Below are 20,684 nucleotides of genomic sequence, written 5' to 3'. Positions count from 1 at the left end.
CTTGGGGGTGAAGTTTCGACCGATTATCTCTGGATCTCCCACCACCCTCATATCCAGCTTCCTGGGCTGGTGAAATGAAGCTGCACGTGCGCTGCAGAGCAGAAGGTGCAGTTACGCCCCACCCTCATATGAAAACAGGAGCATAGGAGTGGCATTAGAGCCAAAGCTTAATTTGTGAAAATATAGGTGGTGAACCAAAGGTATTTCTCAGAAGACTGCCATTGTTGGTCTTGCCCCTGTCTATGGCAGCACTGCCAAAGAGCAGCCTCCACAATATACACTTGGGTCATTTTAAATAACTACCAAGTAGTTTCTCAAACTGTAAGCATGGTCAAGACATGCTGGTCTAATTTTTCTTTTTTAACCCCTTCCATGCGGCCGCGATTCCCCTGGTGTGCTGTAAACAACACGAACAGGGGCGGGCCATGACAAACCCCAGCCGTCATCAGCACACGAGCACCGTAGTGCATGACGGCTGGGGTTCGTCATCAGCATGGAAGGGGTTAACTACATCTAACTTTGTTGATAAACTCTGATCACAAATAGACCGACAGCGCCACCACGAGGTGGACTGTCCAAAATATGTGCGGTCTTTAGAACTAAATACTGATGCGGGCATCGGTAAACACCGTCACAAATTTAGCGCTAATCGGAGCATCACATGTCTTAGGAAGATGAAACATTGACAAATGTTTTTAATGTTTCAATGAAACAAAGAAGTCCGAGCTGATCCTGAACCCCTGCACATTTTTGATGTTTCAAAAAACTGCAGATGCTGCTGCTCTCCCACTACCGCACAGCCACAAGACACTGACTTCTGGGAGCAGAGACCAGACACAATGTATCCCATCACCATGACCACCACATCTCCTCTACCCTGCACACAGCAGGTGACTGCTAGCAGTCAGAGCAAGGAAGCTATTAACTCTTGAATGACCTGCTTGTGCCAGCTTCACTGACGCACTCCTGTGGCCACTCCTGTGAGCTTCTAGAGTAGAGGTTCATAACCGTATGACTTTTGAGGATCCCCAATCATAACTGACATCTGGGGACCCCCACTGAGTCAATATTGGAAGCTAGGGACCCTCGGCCTAAGCAATTTCTATGAATATGAACTTCTCTATACAATACACAAAAATATAGAAACACCTCACATTTTTACATATTTTGTTTCATTCTCAATCAAATATATATATACAAAAATTACATTTTTAATTTCCCTTCTTTAATTGTATGTATTTAATTTAAATATGTAATTTTGTAACAGTTGAAAACCCTGGAGTAGACCCCGTTGACCCCCAGGGGTCCTCGGGCCACTATTTTAGAGAGCAGCGTAGTCTGGTGACATTTTACTCAAGTGCGGTGATGAAAGACGATTTGCTGAATTTGTGGTACTCTATTTCCTGTTTAGTGACACTTCGCTGGAATGTCTCCTCTCAGTTTCTCCTCATAACCCCTTCCCCTCCCAATTTCAGTCTCACAGCTCTGCAGACTGAGACTTTGACATCCCTGTAGCGCCGCCCTTCTGATGTGACCTGTTGCTAATGGCGCCAAATTTGAATTCCTCAAGGAAGGCTGCGCTTCCTCCAAAAGCTGTTAGCATAATAAATGCTTTTTGCTATTTAGGAGTTCGACAACTAAAGAACTAAGATTATTTACTAGTAAGCCAGCTGCTGGGTGGATAGACACTTTCTTTCTAACATGGCCACAGATACTGGAGGTGGATTGTTGATGTGTTTATGAACTGGCTGAGGCCTACAAAGTGATTTCCGGAATGGCGCCTGCTAGCCAGTTCTGGAAGCAACGTTTTATTTTGTTACTCTATTTACTCCAAAGCCTGGCTGGAAGTTCTGCTTTCATCAAATTTGACCAAAACTTTCCTCGTGTGAAAGGCTGTGGCTCCTTTTGCAACTGTCGTCTTCAGGTGCTATATCAACTCCAGTTTTTCTCCCTAATCTTGTGTCTAATGAACCACACAAAAGAAAAACGTCACTTTCTGTTTTGAATGGGAGATCCTGTCTATTTCAGTGGAACTTTCTTCCTGTTACATTTTTCATCACATCATATCATGCCGTCCTCTGCAACTGCCCCATCTATTTCATTGGCCACAGGCCTCAAGGCATGCTTCAAGGGTGGATGACAATTCTCCATAGCTGATTAGCACCAGGCTTGTGTTACCGGTCTGTGGAATCTCAATCCAATGACCTTCTGTCAGGTTTGGCCTAGAATTCACCGATCTCTCTCCATCCCATCTATTTCCTTTGATAATGAAGGAAACAGGTGAAGTACGTCAATAAACCATTATTAGCGCCGTCTCCAGCAGCAACAACATGATCATCAGTAAGGTAGACACTGCACCCAGTACAGGACCATTGTTAGCATACTACTGGTATGAAGGCAGGCCCACTTTTTCAGGATCTTTTTCTACCTGTTCTTTGGGAGTGGGGTGGCTTCCAGCACCACTCTTTTGTGAACACCTTCTGGTGAGAAGGTAATCAACCAATCTACTGTCTATTGAAATTTCTTTCCACCACCCATTTGTTCGTACTGGATTTTTTGCTTTTTGGCGACCCAGTTCTGGACTTTTACTGTAAGTAAATCTCATCAACTGAGTCTCACTTATATACATTTTTATAGAAATGGACTGAGAGTGCTAGACCCTAGTGTCTTCCTTTTAAGATAAGGCTAATGTGCTATTAGGGTAAGAGGCTCTGGGCTATTTACAAGGGAACACATTAGCAAATGTGTGCACACATGTGCATGCTGAGTAAGACTTCCTTCTCACGCAGCCTGGTATCTGTGAATAGTTCAAGCATTTGCTGCTAATCTGGGGTAGGCTTTATAATTTCAGTGGACATTCGTAGTGTAGGTCTTTATGCTTGCTGAATGTCTGTGGTGCTTAAAAATTACATATTACACAGGACATCTGCACCAATGTACAGTTTCATCCCACTTAGGTTTACAGGAACTAGTGAGGTATCAATACTAGGCTAAACATGCAACCTGAGTATGTCCACAGTCCCTTTCATTTCGTCGTAGCTGCACTTTTTATGGCATTTTAAGAATTTTCATATTTCGCTCGTTCAGCCATAACCAGATCCAAGTTTTTGCACCCCTCTACTTGGCCAAGTTAATTACAATGCTGACCAGCAGGGGGATCAAAGGCCACCTCTCACAATTAGACCCTTTGACAATGGACTTCCTTTACTGCCAAGATTATGGTCCGACCGCCCGATTTAGACTTGAGCGGATCTATGTTTGACGAAGGAGAACACTACTCCGTCTCCACTTTGGTCAATCCCCTCTGATTGCCTGACATATTAAGAGCTTTCTGAGGTGTGGCTATATGTCTGATTTAGATCGGCAAACAGAAGGTCGATTTTTAATGCCCATCACCACCAGAAAAAACCCTGTGTAGAGGCATTCAAAAATGCATAATGCCCCCTTTCCATGGGAGGAAACTCATGGTGATAGAGTATTGTTTTTTTATTTCAAAAAGAGAATCCCACTTTGGGATTTTCTTTTTGGGAAAAAAAACCACTGTAAGTTTTCCATGCGGCTCTGTCATGTTGACGGAACCGTTTGTCAAACTTACTATGCATTGACAGGAACCGCTATGATGGAGGTTCCTGCCAATGTTAGAAATATCTGCTGGCCCAGCAGACATTTCTAAATTTGGTGAGTACCTCCACCGTCTAAGCAGAGTAATTTACTTTGTCGCCCTGGTAGAGAAACGGGCCACCCACCAATATTTACATCGGGCCCTCATTTTCAGTGTCTTCTATGATGGAGAGTGTATCAATCAGGTCCTTCTGTGCCTCTCGGTCGATGCAAAATTGTTCTGTGTTTGTGGGATGTGTAGGTTTTTGCTTTTCAAAATCTGGTCACCCTATGCATAGGTAGTACTTAAAGTCCTGATGGTCGTCAAAGAAAGGTGATAACTATGCCCTAAGCACATTGTGCCAACATCTGTTCTTATGCCTCATAAGCCCAGGACCCAGGGGTAGGAACTGGGTTTGTGGATCAGGATGCCGCATTGTCTGGGGGTGGACAGTGGTGGATGAGAGTACCGTGGCCCTCCGGCTCACTTGGTTGCACGTCATCATCCTAACCCTGCCCTTATCTAGTTGACAGGGGTGTGAAGGAGACAATCAGTGGTTAATTGAGGTTAGTGGAGGTGTACCGTTTATTTTTATCTTTTAAATAAAAATAAGTTAATAATGCTTTAAAAAAAATCTTTGGAAAGTGCAACCAGCATTTGAAAGGGCTTACTAGCATTTTTCCATTGAAATTTCAATGGAGGGATAATTTGTAGGGTTGCAACTGGAAAGTTAGGCTTTGATAAGGATAGAGACACATTAACAGGCAAATTCTGTAGGGCCCACTTCACGTGCCCCATGATGGGAGTCTCAAAGCACTATTGACAGATGAGGGATGTTTATTTTTACCCATTGGTACTCATTTTATTGTGAAGCTATGGCTGTAAACGAACTATTTCAGGTGTTGCAGTATGATTTGAGCCAAATTTCACAGCCGGGCAGGAGTATGTCGTGGTATCTGTGGTAATGAGGTACTTAATGTGTGTTGGTGATTGCAGTGGCGGCTCTTCCGTTATGGCGGAGAAGCGACGCCCCACTACTGACCGCCAGCAGAGGCAAAAGTTTTATTTTTCACAGAGCCAACCGAGTCTTAGGACGGGGGCAGGGGCGGTGTCATCCGACAAGAGTCAGGAGCAGAGAAAAGGAGTGATATGCACTGCAAAGTGCACATGTCGGTTTGGCCAGCTGCCTTAGCATGGCCAAAAATGCACACTTAGCATTTCTCCGGCCGAGCAGTGGTGCACAGCCGGGTGGAGAACTGATGCAGGCTCCCAGGCCCTGTCTGAGTGCCAAACCAGGTTGCTCAGACCAATCTCTGTGCTTCCTGCATGCTTCGCCCTGCCAATAGTGATCCTCTGTTTCAGGAAGATCCGAATGGGAATCTGTGTTTTTTCCTTCTGACTGCAAAATCCTGGAATCGTCTGCATCCCACCTTTTGTGCCTTCACCAACCCTCTTCACTGTTGGAAACTATTTAAAACCTAGCTTTTTATTTACGTTGACTTACTAATGTACTTAATGTAAGCCTATCTATTGTCTCTTATGCCAGTATTCCTCAGTGAGATCGCTAGAAGCGGGTAAATACATTTTAATCAATTCCATTCAACGCAGGCCAAGGTCAGGCTCTCCTAGGTTCTTCCTGCAGGCAGGAATCTGTAATCTCACTTCTTGTATTCAACATATATGTAGACAATTTAGCGTTGTCTCTTAATTATACGTGAATTTATTTATCTTCAATTAGCTGACAGATATGCTCCTAGTTATTTTCTGACAAAGGGGTTGCTTGAGATCTTGCTCGCAGAGGCCTGCATCATGGATTGGATTATTTTCTAACAAGGCCAAAATGTACATGATGACCATCATCCTTGTGGGAGCAGCAATAAACTCATCAATAGGTTATACAAGCGTATGGTGGGCACATCTGGCTATTGTTACTGATGAGAAGTTTATCTTGATGTGCACTTTTACAGGCTAGAACAGCAAAGCTATTACTGTTAAGATCATATTAAATTGGCTCACGATTAAGAACATATATCCATATTTTAACTTTCAAAGAGAGCTCACAGTGTGAACTCCTTTCAGCTCTAAAATACAGGGTGAAATGCTGTGGGGTTCCCTCTTCACAAATTCAAGCCAGCAGATCGTATTGAAGCACTGCATGGAGACACATGTTTAGCTTGAGATGGTCAGTCCCTTTGAGGTGAAGAGGCTTCAAGGCTGAGGTCTAGTCGTTACAATGAACTGACAGTCATTGTTATGGTGCAAAGTAATCTTGCACATGCCACCTGTGGAGCTTTGCTTGTTGCACCAAGAAATGACCATTTGTTGAAGAAGAACAATATCCATGCTGCAATGCTGGTTGTTCTGGTAAAGGACACTTATGTTGCTGTTGCAAAAGCTGTAGAGGAATGGTGGGTGATCAACGTGGTCTTTAATGAAAACTTGATGTCTCCAGTGGGACGAATGCTTGAGCTGGTGATCTGTTTCAGTGGCTGAGAGGAAGTATTACAACACTTGACAACTCTTTGAAATTAGAGCTGTGCCTTCATGTAAATGTTATTGGTATTTATAGAGCGCTAACTGTTACCTAAAGGTATCCTGGTGCTGTGTGAAGGCCTACTGAAGACTAAAACGAAATGGGAAATTAACCATATCAATTCGAAAACAACCACGTTTTCAGTACCATCCTACAGGTCAGAAGATTGGTCATGCTTCTCAAGTATAATGGAAGGGCATTCCATGATTTGGCCGCATTAGCTATAAAGCTTCTGCTGCCTTAGTTGCCTTTTTTCACCAAGGGAATTATCACAAGTTTGGCATCAGATGACCGGAGTGCTCTTATTGGTATATACCAGTGAAATCGCTGTTTTAGAAAGTCGGACCCGTTCCCTGAAGGGCTTTAAAGACCAGACATAGCGACTTGAATTGAGTACGCTTCCTGACCGGCAGCCAGTGCAGTTTTTTGATTTTGGCTGAAATTGATTCGAACTTTGGTGTGCCTGTAAGGATTCTGGCTGCTGCATTCTGTAGAATCTGCAGTTTATTCAGCGATCCTTCCTGGATTTTAAGATATAGATTATTACAGTAGTCTAATCTGGACAATATTAATGCAGTAACAACTGTTTGTTGTGCATCTTTGGGTAGTAGTGGCATTTTTCTAAGGATAAACGATGTCTATGAAGCCAGAAGTTCACCTGATCCCTGAAACTCAGGTTATCGTCTATCCATACTCCCAGATTCTACACTTTCCTGATGGCAGTCTCCGGCCAACAATCAGGGGTCCAGAAGTTGGGATTATTGCCAAATAACACAACCTCTGTTTTCCCGGAGTTGAGTTTCAAGCAGTTTTGTGCCATCCATCCACCCACGGCATTCATATAGTATTGCAACCTCAACGCAGTCTCCTGGATCACTTCTGGTTGTATGGTCACCACAATTGAGGTGTCATTTGTGTAGGACGTAAAAGTGAACCCAAAAGATTCAATTAGGGGTGCCAATGAAGACACATAAATGTTAAAAAGTGTCGGGCTCAATGACGATGCCTGCGGCACACCATAGGTTAGAGAGGATGATTCTGCTTCAAATTCGTCCATGGCCACCATTTTTCTTCTGTCAGAAAGAAAAGATTTGGGAAGTTTCAAGGCAGTGCCCTTGATTCCTATCTCCTCCAATCGGTCCATCAGCAAAGCATAATGGGCCATATCGAATGCTGCAAATATGCCTAACATGATCATAACGGCCTTCTCTCCTTGATCCAGAATGGTCCTAATCTCTTCTATGGACTTAAGTGGTCTCCGTACTGTGGCCCTATCTGAACCCATACTGAGTTGGGTTCAGTGCCTGAGCATCATGCAGAAAGTTGTTGAGTTGAGGATTCATGTTTCTTTCTATGATCTTTGCCGGAGTGGCAGTATGGATCTAGATCTAAAATAATTTGGATCATTACTTTCCAAGTTGAGTTTCTTAAGCAGGGGCAAAATTGGTGCATGTTTCCAGTCTCTCTGAAAATATCCCTCTACATACATTGAAAGAAGGATGGAAGTCAGTTTTCGTGGCACTGGCGCTGCAGCTAGGTTTGCAACCGAACTTGGACAAGGATCATACGGAGAGCCTGGCTTCACTATCGACAATAAATTGCGAGTGTCTACTTCTGTTAAACAGGCAAAACTGTCTAATCATGGGGCATCATTTTTTACTTTTATCAGACCCATTGCCAAATCAATCATTGTTTTGGATGAGGAGTCTGAAAAAGTTAGAAAAATACCGTTGACTTTATCGAAAAAGAATTTGGCAATTTTATTGCACAGTTCTTGACTAACTGGAATGGTGGGAGAGCATGAAAGAGTTAAGGTATTTACTATTTTAAAAAAAAACTTTAGGCGAGATTTTGGCGGATTTCATTCTATTAGCAAAATACTCTAGTTTTGTACTTTGAAGCAGCTGTTTGTAATATGCAAGGCTTACTTTATATTCCTTTTTGTCCTTTTCCTTGTATTCCTTCCTCCAGATTCTCTCTAGGTGCTTACAGGCCAATTTTTTTTATTCCTAAGCTCCTGAGAGAACCAGGGGGAGGAAGGCTGCTGCCTCGTGTGGCGAAGGCCTTTTGCGGGTGCTTATTCCCTGCTGCCTCTAACCATTTAGTTTAAGACCTAGTTGCCAGGGCCGGACTGGGAACCAAAACTGGCCCTGGCAAAGTGCTTTGCCAGCCTCCACCTGGGGTTGGGGGTGCCGCCGTGCTCTTTGCCAGGGCCGGTTTTTAGCCGATTTTGTTACAGGGACGATTTTGCAGCTATGCTAGTTGCCTCATCCAGATCACTAGGTATTGGAGTAGTAGTAGAGGCTAACAGTTGGTGTAGCTCCTTAGCTTCTATCTGATTCCATGCTCTTTTCTCAGAATATTTTGTCAATAATTTCGGAACCCTGCGGTCCGGCATGGTAAGCTTAAACAATACTACTGAGTGGTCTGACCATACTAGGGGAAAAATGCTCATGAATGACAACTGCAAATTATTTGAAAAAATGCCATCTAGCGTATGGCCAGCCTGATGAGTTGCACCCGTCACCTGTTGCTCTAGGTTTCCACCCTTTATCAGATCCAACAGACTGATGGTATCAGGGTCAGAGGGTGACTCAAGATGATAATTAAAATCTCCTAAAACTGTATAGGAATGTTTGCAAACTTCCCTGGAGCAGGTCGGTTCATTTGATACAGTCTAAAGGGTTGTCCGCGTGGAATCACAGACCCTGCAAATGCACAAATCTACGATGTGACCCGTTCCAGAGGGCATCAAGAACTTCCTCCAACCGATGTAACATTCATGTGAATGCTTTAGAAGTCATTCAAAGCCGGAGATGTGCCTGAAGCATTTACGCAGAACTTAATTTCCATTTTCAGAGCAAACACTTCGCCTGAGCCTTGAGGTGCTTCAGGGCCATTATAATTTTTTAAAAAACATTGTAAATAGTGAATGGGACTCTGCAACGCGGATGTGAAAAGCACTATGCCATTGAGTAAAACACAGGGAGAAAGTGTCATCAAATGAGTAATAAAGCAAATTTAAAGGAAGGCTCCTGAAAAATTAAGCAGATGACTAACGAACGCTTGATGTTTTAAATTCTCCATGATGCATTTTATTTAGATTGTCTTATGTGATCAAGAAATAGCAAATTCTACTGAACTCCTAATACAAGAGAGAACCACACCCCAGAGCCACACCGCCTAGAAACATACTCCCCATGCATCTGTCTCAATCAAACACATACCGGAAAGATCATTGCAAATCCCATGGATTGCACGCTTCTTAAAATCTACCAAATAAACTTAAAGTACCCGCTAAAGGACATGCCGCATAACTCAGTATAGCACATTGAAAAACAAGTACAAAGTCAAATAATTCAAAAAATGTTCCTTTCCATGAAAAACGGACATCTTGTCAACACCATCAACAGTCAAAGTGAACAACCTACATAACAAAGTATACCACCTGCCCAGAGGTAATCAACTTTCAACTTTTTTTACTACTCTTTATATGTGCCCAGATTGTATCCTCGCTCAATACTCAATATTCCAGTGGTGGCCAGCAAGGATCTGGGGCGGGGGGGGGGGTGAAAGGGGTAAGGTGGTATCATTCTAAAAAAACAAAAAAAATTCACTTACCTCTTCGCCGCTCTGTCCCACGTTGTCTCTCCTCTGCCGAACAGGAAACAGCCAGGCTCCCCAGAGCCAATCACAAAGCTGCAATGAAGTGTTGTGATTGGCTCTCCTTAACCACTCACAATGCTGCAATGCAGTGCTGTGATTGTTCTGAGCGCCGTGGTTCGGCACTCAGACAGGGACTGGGGCCAGGGCATGTTCTCCATGCTGGCTGTAATTCAGCCTGTATGGAGAACAGCTAAAATGCAGCCGAGAGGGTTGGTCGAAGCATCATGCTCACTTTAGTGTGCACACCACTTTCTCCCTTCCTCTGTCATCAAAGCAGCCCCGCCCTGATACTGCTGCAGCAGGGAAGAATAAAACGATAATAAAATAAGGTTATTATCATTTTATTTTTACACAACCTCTCAGCGGCCTGCGACACAGTCTCTCACCGCACTCTAACATGCAGACTTCACAACGCAGGGATCCGTAGCAAGGCCCTCGACTGGATAAGCTCCTTCCTCTCTGGCAGAACGCAGCGGGTCAGACTCCCTCCTTTCCTCTCAAACCCTACACCAACCATCTGCGGAGTTCCCCCAGGGATCCTCCCTCATCCCCACGCTGCTCGCTCGCCCCCATCGTCAGAACACACGGACTCAACATTGTCTCATACGCAGACGACACCCAACTCATGCTCTCCCTATCCAACAAACCCAACGCAGCCAAGCACAACTTTCAAGAAGGCATGGAAGCAGTCGCCAAATGGATGAAAAGCAGCTGCTTACAACTCAACACTGACAAAACAGAAGTACTCATGATGGGCCCACACCCCAACACCTGGAGCAACACCTGGTGGCCCCCCGCCCTCAGAAAACCGCCCACCCCCACGGACCACGCACGCAACCTCGGAATCATCCTGAACTCAGAACTAAAAATGGACCACCAAATCAACTCTATCGCATCCTCCTGCTTCCACACCCACCACCTCCTACGCAAGACTTTCAAATGGATCCCCCTCAAGCACAGAAAGACCATCAGTCACGCCCTTGTCACCAGCAGACTGGACTAGTCAAGTCAGGTCAAGTCAGAGGTTTTTGTAGAGCGCAAAACTTGTCACCGCAAGGTCTCAAGGCGCTTTAGGAAGAGAAGAGCAAGTGGAAACAGTGCCGGGGAGATGATTCAGGCAAAAAGGAGACCTCATTTCGGGAACAGCCAGGTTTTGAGACTGGCCCGGAAGAGTTTATGTTCAGAGATGGATAAAAGGTGGGAGGGCAATTTGTTCCACAGCTGAGGGGCGAGATAGGAAAAGAAGCGATGGCCATTTTCGGGAGGTACGAACACGAGGCTGGATCAGGAGTGATTTATGGCTAGATCTGAGAGATCTTAATGGTTCATACCACTTGAGCTTCTTTGGGAGGTAATTAGGACCAGATTTATACAGGATGGCATGCGTCAGACTCAGGATCTTAAAGTGGCTTCTTTGGCGAATGGGAAGCCAGTGAAGTTTTATCAACGTGGGGGAGGAGGGGGTTCTGGGTGGAAGGTCAAGGTTCAGTCTGGCCACTGCATTCTGCAGGGACTGCAGTTTGGAGAGCAGATTTTCGTTGAGTCCGAAAAACAGGGTGTTCCCGTAATCAAGCCGGCTGATGACCAAGCCCTGCACCAGAGGCTTCCTGGTTTCAATAGGAAGCCATTTGAAAATCTTTCGGAGATTACGCAGAATCCCGTAGCAGGTGCCGATAATCTGGCTGACATGGTTCTTCATGGACAGGGAGTGATCAATTATTATCCCTAGGTTGCGGATTGCAGGTTTAGGGGAAGGACAGGGGCCAAGTTTCGGCGGCCAACACTCCTGTGACTAGAATTCCTCGGCTTTGCCAAACAGAATAATGTCCGTTTTACTACTGTTCAGTTGAAGTTTGTTGCTGCACATCCAGTTGCTTATATCGATCATACAGTTTTTAAAGTGGCGGCGAGTATCAAAGTAGTCTGGGCCGCATGTGATAAGTAGCTGGGTGTCGTCAGCATACGATATAGTTTCAAAGCCGTGTGATTTGATGACATTGGTCAGAGGGGTCAGATATAGATTGAATAACATGGGGCTTAGGATAGATCCCTGGGGTACCCCCACAGTAACTGGGTGGCTGCTGGATGTCCGAGAGCCAGCTTGAAGGTGGTCCGTTAGATAGTTACCCAGTCAATCCAGGGCTTTTCCTATGATACCCATCTCCCACAACCGAGGTTTCAAGATGTCATGGGAGATGGTATCAAAAGCTGCTCATAGGTCCAATAGGACTAGAATTGCTGACTCCCCTTTGTCCAACGTTAGCCTGATATTATCCACAATATCTAGGACTGCGGTCTCTGTACCGTGGGCGGCACGGAAGCCCAATTGGGACGGATCTAGAATCCTGTGTGCCTCCACGAATGTAGTGAGCTGTTTATTCACTAAGTATTCCAAAACTTTCCCAAAGTAAGGTAACAGGGAGATGGGCCGGTAGTTGACTAATTGGGTAGGATCATTACGGCAACGCACACTATAAACAAAAACCTCCCCGCAAGCTGCAAAACATCCAGAACACCGCCGCAAGACTGGTCCTCAACCTGCCAAGACACTGCCACATCTCCCAGCACCTGCGCACACTCCACAGGCTCCCCATCGAGTCTAGAATCACCTTCAAGATTCTCACCCACACACACCAAGCCCTCCACAACACCGGACCTGAATACCTGAACAGCAGACTCTAATTCCACGCACCCCAAAAGGCCCCTACGATCATCCCAGCTCTCCTACGCCGTGGTCCACCACACCAGGAAGTCCAGATCAGGAGGCCGCTCCTTCTCCTTCCTCGTGGGGCAAAGCCTGGAACACCCTACCGCTCTCCCTCAGACAGACTACATCGCTCCCCATCTTCACGAAAAACCTCAAAACATGGCTCTTTGACAGACCTCCTCCTTGATGGACTGAAACCTGCACCTCCCCTCTTCCCCAGCACCTTGAGACCCTCACGGGTGAGTAGTTGCACTCTACAAACACATGATTGCCACCTCAATATTCCTAAATAAACATTTTTTTTAATTAAATTGATTTATACTTAAGTATCACTCTCTCTCCTACCTTTTCATTTGAATGCTGCTGTCTTTACGCTCCACCCTCTGCCTGTTCTGGTGCTTTCTGAATGTACTCCACATGTCTGCCATATTACTTTCTATCATACTTCAGTAAACCTATCATAGCCATTCTACCAAATCATAAACTCTCCTTCTGAGTAAGTATTCCTGCAATACCTAACGTTTTCTAGCATATCTACCCATCCCACTCTCATAAATCACAGACTCAACTTCTGTGTAACCTCTCTATGCAATCTTACAATATCTTTCCTCCTCCACTCTATTTACTCATTCAATTTTTCCACTTGCATGAACGTACTCAAATAATCACATGGAACTTCTATCGACTTAAACAACCACTACACCCTGAAGTAAATTCTTCAAACCGTTTCATTCGAGTACAGGACTAACCCAATATAGCCCTTAATGGCAGAGGCAGTGGAAGCTCTGCCCTCCCTACTAATACTGGTCAGCAGAGGTTTTTTCCAAGAACCTCCCCTGCCTCTAAATGTGTAAGATCAGGAATAAATAATCAAGTAGAGGTGCATTTAAATTGTTTGTTTGGTATCTTTTTTGAGTTTGTGTGAACAAAAAAGGTACTGCTCTATTCGGGCCATCTAAAAAGCATTTCTCAATATATTTGAAATCACCACACTCATGGATCAACATGGAAACACACGCTCAAAAAGAAATGTAAAGAGTACATGTCTCAGAATCTGCTGTATACAAGACCTACCATCACAAGGAATCTCATACCTCAATTATGTTTACTTCTTCGACATCGACCACCCCATCTCAAAATTAAGATAAGCAGCCAGAAGCACCCTTCTGAAAACCTTCTTCAGTAATGTCAGCCTAGCCGTTTGTCCCAATCCTTATATAGATTAAAGTGTTTATTAAATAAGTGAGACATTACAGATCTTAAATACTTCTTGGCAGTACAGCTGAGAAGCCATCTAGGTTGCACTGCAGAGAAACAGTTTTTTCGGTATAGTGATATGAGCCATGAGGGTTTTACTGGCCAACAACACTGCTGTAGGGACTCTTTGTCCCATAATTCAACTTCCCCGGGAGTAGGGGAGGGGCTGACTGGTGTCTCTCCTGCGCCAGTGCTATAAAGCGCTTTGATCATCTCCAGTGGCGCTGGTTTCACTGGTCAAGTATACTGCTGCAGGGACTCATCCCATCATTCGACTGCCCCAGGAGGAGGGGCTGACTGGTGCCTCTCCCACACGTCGGCGCTATAAACCACTTTGCTCATCTCCCCCGACACGAGTTTCACTGGCAAACAACACTGCTGCAGGGATTCGTTGTCCCACAATTCGGCTGCCCCAGGAGAATGAGGGGCTGACTGGTGTCTCTCCCGCACCGTGCGCTAAAGTGCTTTGATCATCTACCATCTACCACGACACATGAGACGCCCGGGTCCTGGGTGAGCCTGTCCTGCACCCGTCAGTGCCAGGAAGAGACAGGGCTACCCCATTTGGCACCTTGGCTTGGTATTGCCTGGTATTCTCGGACCTTCCTTACACCATGGCATGCTCCTCCCCCTCGGCTCAGGATCAGTCCAGGGGTACCGACGGACAGAGCGGTGCCTCCAACCCTGAGCAGTGGCCAGGAAGAGGTGAGGCTTTCTCCCAAGCATTTTTGGGAAAGAATCTTAAATACTTTATGAAACAGACATCCCCCGTCTGGAAAATCCATTGTACGGTAGGATGTTTTGTATAATTAATGTGTGTTAATTTTTGTTTTTTTCACTAAGCTTAGGTCAAGCTTTATTGCAGTAGTGTTCAAGAGGTCCTGACGAAAGCCGGGTAGGCTTAAACTTTCCTACAATGGCTGAAACATGTTGACCAAATACCATCCTTAACAGACAGTTATTATTTCAAACTGTCTCACACTCATTTTAATCTTGACACCATGATTTTCCCTAATAAACTTTTCCTTAAATCATGGTAGCCAATTTTACATCTCACTTTTTGATTCTTTCCTCACTCCAATTTAATATCCCACACCATCTAAAACTGTTTTGATTTTTGGTACGATCCATCACTGGTGGTTCCTTGGGTTTGGAGAAGCACATAATTCTAACAGGTGTGTGACTCCTTAACCGGACCATCTTTGGTTCTATCCCAGATGATGAAGCTCTGCCATATGGGTAGGCTGATGGGATTAATTTCCTTTTTGTTGTACACACCTTACAGGTAGACACAGAGTCCGTCACATTTTTCTTTTCTTTGCCCCCATTAGTTATACAGACCATTGACAGTCCTTTTTGTATTGTTATGCTCCTAGGTTTTGCCTTGGTACCTACTTGTATCTACTCCTTGGATCTCTCCTTGGTGGACCTTGACTCCTAGGTCCTTTGGATCAAGTGTCAGGACTGAGGGGCGAGTGTGGGGCTCCTGGAACTTCGTTGATGGGCTTGTGTTCAACCCCTCTTCCCTGCTTTTACTGGGACCTTTTCGCCCATTATTGCCAGTTATTGGCTGGGCTGAGCCTTCACCGTCGGCTATTCTACCCGAGTGAGCATAAGTACTGTTTAAGCGATCACTGCTATATATTTCCAGGTCATTCATGCGTTTGTGTGCTGTTCCTTGTCTCCATTGTTGTGAAGTCCTAGTGGAGTAGGGAGGAAAGAAAGGCGGCCCCCTCAAAGCCATCGTCTCCACAAGTGGCTCCACAAGTTAACTCCATTGATGGCTTCCTGATTTTCGCAATGAGGGTTGGGTCAAAGGAGATTGAGTTGCCAGAGAGATATTTATCTTTGACTGGGGATGGTTCCTTTTTTTACCCATCAAGTCTTCCTCGCACATCTGGTGACTCTTTTGTGCACAGTATATCACAATCCAGATGTGGGGTGTACGATAATAATAATAATAATAAGCATTTATTAAGCGCCTGGCTGCACAAAACTGTGTGTCCCCGCGCTAACTGCAAATGCAACCCATCAAGAAGACCATGAGTCGGGCGAACGGAATTAATTTTTGGGAAATAGATGAGTTTTAAGTCTGGCTCTGAACCTTGTTTCAGATGGCTCCATCCGAAGCTGGATTGGCAGGGCATTCCAGAGCTTGGTGGCTAAATAGCGGAAGGATTTTCCTCCCATTTTAGCTTTAGTGATGCGGGGGATTTTAAAAAGCATCATGCCTGCTGATCTAAGATCTTTGATCGGCCTATGGATGGTGATGAGGCCTCTCAAATAGCTAGGGTCTTTGTTTTGGGCAATGCGATGTGCATAGCAGAGAGTTTTAAATATAATTCTCTCTTTAACAGGGAGCCAGTGAAGCTTGGCAAGCGCATTTTTAGTGGATGCTCTCCGAGGGAGACCGAGCACCAGTCGTGCTGCAGAATTCTGTATGCATTGTAACTGGTGCAGACTCTTTTGATTAAGACCAAGTAGGAGAGCATTACCATAGTCCAAATGGGGTGATATTAGGGCATGGACTATGGTCTTTCTCGCTTCGGTCGGAAGAAGGTCTAGTACTTTACGCAGTACTTTTAGGGTGCTGTAGCATTTGCTTGTCACTTTGTTTACCTGGGCTCTGCCTGAGAGATCGGCGTCAAGCATGACTCCGAGATTCTTCACCTTCTCTACAGGCACAGGTAGTTCTCCCAACTCGCTAGGCCACCATGCATGTGACCAGACAGAAGTATCTTTCCCTACTATCAGTACTTCTGTTTTATCTCCGTTTAAACGGAGGCAGTTGGTGTTCATCCACGTCGCTATCCTTAACATACAGTTAGAGAAGTTGGAGGCTAAGTCTCTACTGTCTGGCGTTATTTTGAACACCAACTGGGTGTCGTCAGCATAGCTGACAATGCCCACCCCAAATTCCTCCGCAATGTGTGCCAGGGGTTCCATGTAGATGTTAAATAAGGTAGGGCTCAGACTAGAGCCCTGTGGAACCCCATGGCTAACACTGCGAGGTGATGACTTAAAGGGTGGGCAATGAAGTTGGAAAGTTCTGTCAGTGAGGTATGACTGGAACCAGATGAGAGCAGAATCTTTTACTCCCATGTCTGAGAGCCGAGACAGCAGCATTGAGTGCAGCACGGTATCGAATGCTGCACTTAGGTCCAATAGGACCAGTGCTGCTGTCTCTCCCTCATCCACCAATTTCCGAATCTGTTCGGTGGAATACAGAACGGCTGATTCCGTTGAGTGGCCTGATCTAAACCCAGATTGGGAAGGGTGGAGGAGTGATTCTTTCTCCAAAAACTCCATGAGTTGGAGATTGGCCACCTTTTCTATGATCTTAACACAGAAAGGGAGAAGGGAAATTGGCCGCAGATTTTGAAGCTGAGTAATTGGAATGTTCGGTTTCTTTTTTAGTGGTATTACCTGGGCAGATTTCCAATTTCTCAGGACATTGCCTTCCCGGAATGAAGTTGTGATCATGTTGTTATATGATCCAGTAATAAGCTTTCCATGACCGCTTTGTACTGTTCGATACAGGGATATCAGGACAAGGTACCAGTTTCTACAGTTTTGCCTTTGACAGTGGGGTCAATAAGAGATTTGACCCATGCGTCCATACAGTCCAGCCTAAGCCCTAAAATTAAAAGCAGGAGATGGACCGCAATTCCTAAAAGTGGGTGTGGCCATGTCAATGTGGGCATGCAAACATTAACATTACATTGGAACCGATTTAAGCCAGGCTAACACTTATTGAATCCAGACTGTCACAGATTATGAATTTCTTTAAAAAGGCAGGAGAAGCAACACGAGGCTGTAGCTCTTCAAACAACTGTTTGACTAATAAGACCCTTCCTGTCCATCCACAGAACCTTCTCTTGAAGTGCCCCAGTTTTCTAGGATGTCAAGTAATGATCCCCCTAGTCCCATTGCTCCCTCAACTTCCACTCCAGATTCACATCTTCTGAACGCAGGTTTTCATTTTAAATCAGGGATCATAGTTAATTTTCTGCCTGAAGCCACCCCATATGCAGTGGTTTGGGGGAATGTGCCCCTTTTGACTCGGCCCATTTCTGAATCCTATGATGAGCTTAAAAACAAAGTAATCCATTGGCTAGATACACATTCTAGTTTAGGTATACAGATATATGGTTCGATTAACATGACGAGAAGGGTGAACTGGTTGGGGCCTGATGTTAAGAGATGGGCTGGGAATTGTGGGGTGAATAATGTTGATAGGCCCACCATTGTTGCATGTGTCCTGACAACCTTAGGTTCTTCTAGATCTACCAGACCGTCTAGCATCCTGGCCCTTCCTCTTGGTTTCTTTCATAAGCTGGAAATGGACTGCATCCCTTCATGGAATCAGGTCCTGCTGAGGCAGGACTCTTGGGGTAGAAACTCACCTGTTCCCCCTGTATCCCTAGTCCAGAGGAAAATTAACAGATTTGCTCCCTTATGTAACTTGGACTCCTGTCATTGACTTGCCCACCCTGTTTTATCTTTTTCTCCTGCTGTACCTCTGCCCATAACCACCCCAGCTAATGTGGTGGTTAGCAACCTTCAAGGTTTCTTGTTATCATGGAATATTGCGGGCCTTCAGCTCAGCTTAACTATTGTAACATGGTTTCTTTTGTTAAGCAACACCAAGTGATCTATCTACAAGAAACTTGGGAAGACCTAAACCACTTTTTTTCTGGAAGGGTATAAAACTTTTTTCACACCGGCTGTGACTTTGGCACAAGGAGGGCTAAAAGGGGGCTGATCACATTTGGGTCTTTGGACTGGTTTGGGAGAATCAAGGATTAGCCTGGGACTCGCATCTGGTGCAAGTGTTAAAGCTAGCACTCTCTGGATCCATATCTTTTGTTTTAATGAGCTTTTATAATGCCAATGCCTGGTCTCATGAGCTGTCTAACCATACCTCTTTAAGTTCAGTTATGGACATCTTGACTGGTAAAAGGTATGGGTTAGATAAGGAAATCTAGTCGGCGATTTCAATTGCCACTTATGCGAGTGCCCTCTGGATTTAATTAACATCAAGGTCAAATGCACGTCGGAAGAGGTGCAACATATGGCCCACACCAGGGAGGGCTCTGAATTGAATGCTATATTAAATAATTACAATCGTGTTCTTTTTCTTCGGAGAAACTAGTTAATTGATTTAATCACAACAACAGGTAATTATTAATTCTATATATATTAAAAAAGAAGATTACCGGCCGTCCAAGCCATTCGCATAGCTTTGAAAGCCTGACATAGTCTGAATTATCACACTTGCAGACGTGTGATGTTAGTAGTTGTGTTGTTACTATCATTGGCAGCATGGCAGGGGCAATGTGTGGTGCAGGCTTCAGTTGACTCCCGACAAGAGCCGTAGCACTTATTGTTTTTTTTTTTTTTTTACAACTTAAGCACTGCATAAGACAACTGTTGAGTGAGGGCCGTGGGGAAAGAACCAAACATGAATAGAGAAAGAAAGAGGAGAAATTTTAAAAAAGGCAATGAAAATGTAAGTAAGAGGCACATGGAGTGAGAGGACGAAAGAAGGGAGAAACGAAGAATGCAAAGAAAGATAGAAAAAGAAAACAGAAGGGAAATAATTCTGTAAGGAATTTTAAAAAAATTGAAAGATGGAAAGAAAATTGGAATGGCGAGAACGAAAGGAAGAATGAAGGAAAGACATTTTCTTTGGAGAAACAATTCCTGAGGATCTAAGAGTCGGGATTGCATGATTTACTTTTTCTCTCGGTGGCAGCCATATATTTGTAAGTGGAGATTTTTTTATTTTTCTGGCTACTCCCCTGCAGGATGAATATATCCAAAACTATTTATTCAATGAACCCATATCCCTTTTGTGTATTTGGGAGTGTATGTTATTTTTTTATCCAGGAATAGGCGTCAAAGCAACATGGCTGCTATTATTATTTTAATCAAGTACAGCTGCAGTCATTGGCTGATTGATTGCTTCAGTTAGTAGTTATGATCTTATCACAGACAATAACTACATATGGATTTCGCCCTGGGTAAAATCCTTTTCATACACCCCCACCAATTGTGTTGACGTTTATTCTACATTCTCACTCTATGTGCAAATTCTGTGGATAGGTGTAAATTTGTGAGCATGTTAACCTGGGAATGAGGTGTAATAGATTTCTGAACACCCACAAGCACGTGTTTCCAAAAATCACAGTTCTTCTCGCCCTAGAAAGCCCACTCCCTTTCTCTTGAAAGTAGCTTTACTCACATATACAAGCGTGTATGCTTACTTTTTTTTATGAGTGTACATACGTGTTTTGTAAATTCCAAACATGAGTTTTAAACTCAGAAAGATTGGCATCTGTGATCGTACGTTTTGTTTAAAAGCAGAAATGGTTTGACAATCGGGCACATCGGGACTGGGACTGTTTTAGGTGCTGGAAGGAAATGAGCAGAGTAGATGAGACATTCCATTTATTTTTTCTACATTCTCGCTTTGCAATATGGCAACAGAAATATAGTTTTAAAGAGCACTACAGACACAGGGGACTTTACTCCACACACACATTGAATAACTTGAGTACAGCATGCGGTTGGGCAAAAGTTGTGTGCTTCCACTGAAAAGGAGTCCTTGTATTGCAATGTATTGTTTGCTCGTGGGAAAGCACATGCTCAATACAACAGAACTGAGTGGGGCATGGTGACAAACCAAAGCTCAAGGTTGCAGGCCTGATCTGTTTATAATGGAGATAGTTACTATAAAGGCAGTAAGCTTGGCATGTTTATTGTTAAATGCATATGTTAAAACCAATAGGCATTTAAGGGTGGAATGTTATAGCACTGGGTCAAAACCCATAGACAAATATTTTTTTTTTTAACCTTGCTGATTACCATAGTAAGCAATGGCTTTGGTATTCGGTTGACCTCTCTTACCAATCCAG

The sequence above is a fragment of the Lissotriton vulgaris genome, chromosome 2_1 (genome assembly GCF_964263255.1).
Source record: "Lissotriton vulgaris chromosome 2_1, aLisVul1.2, whole genome shotgun sequence".
Taxonomy (NCBI): domain Eukaryota; kingdom Metazoa; phylum Chordata; class Amphibia; order Caudata; family Salamandridae; genus Lissotriton; species Lissotriton vulgaris.
Note: the sequence above shows the minus strand (reverse complement) of the source record.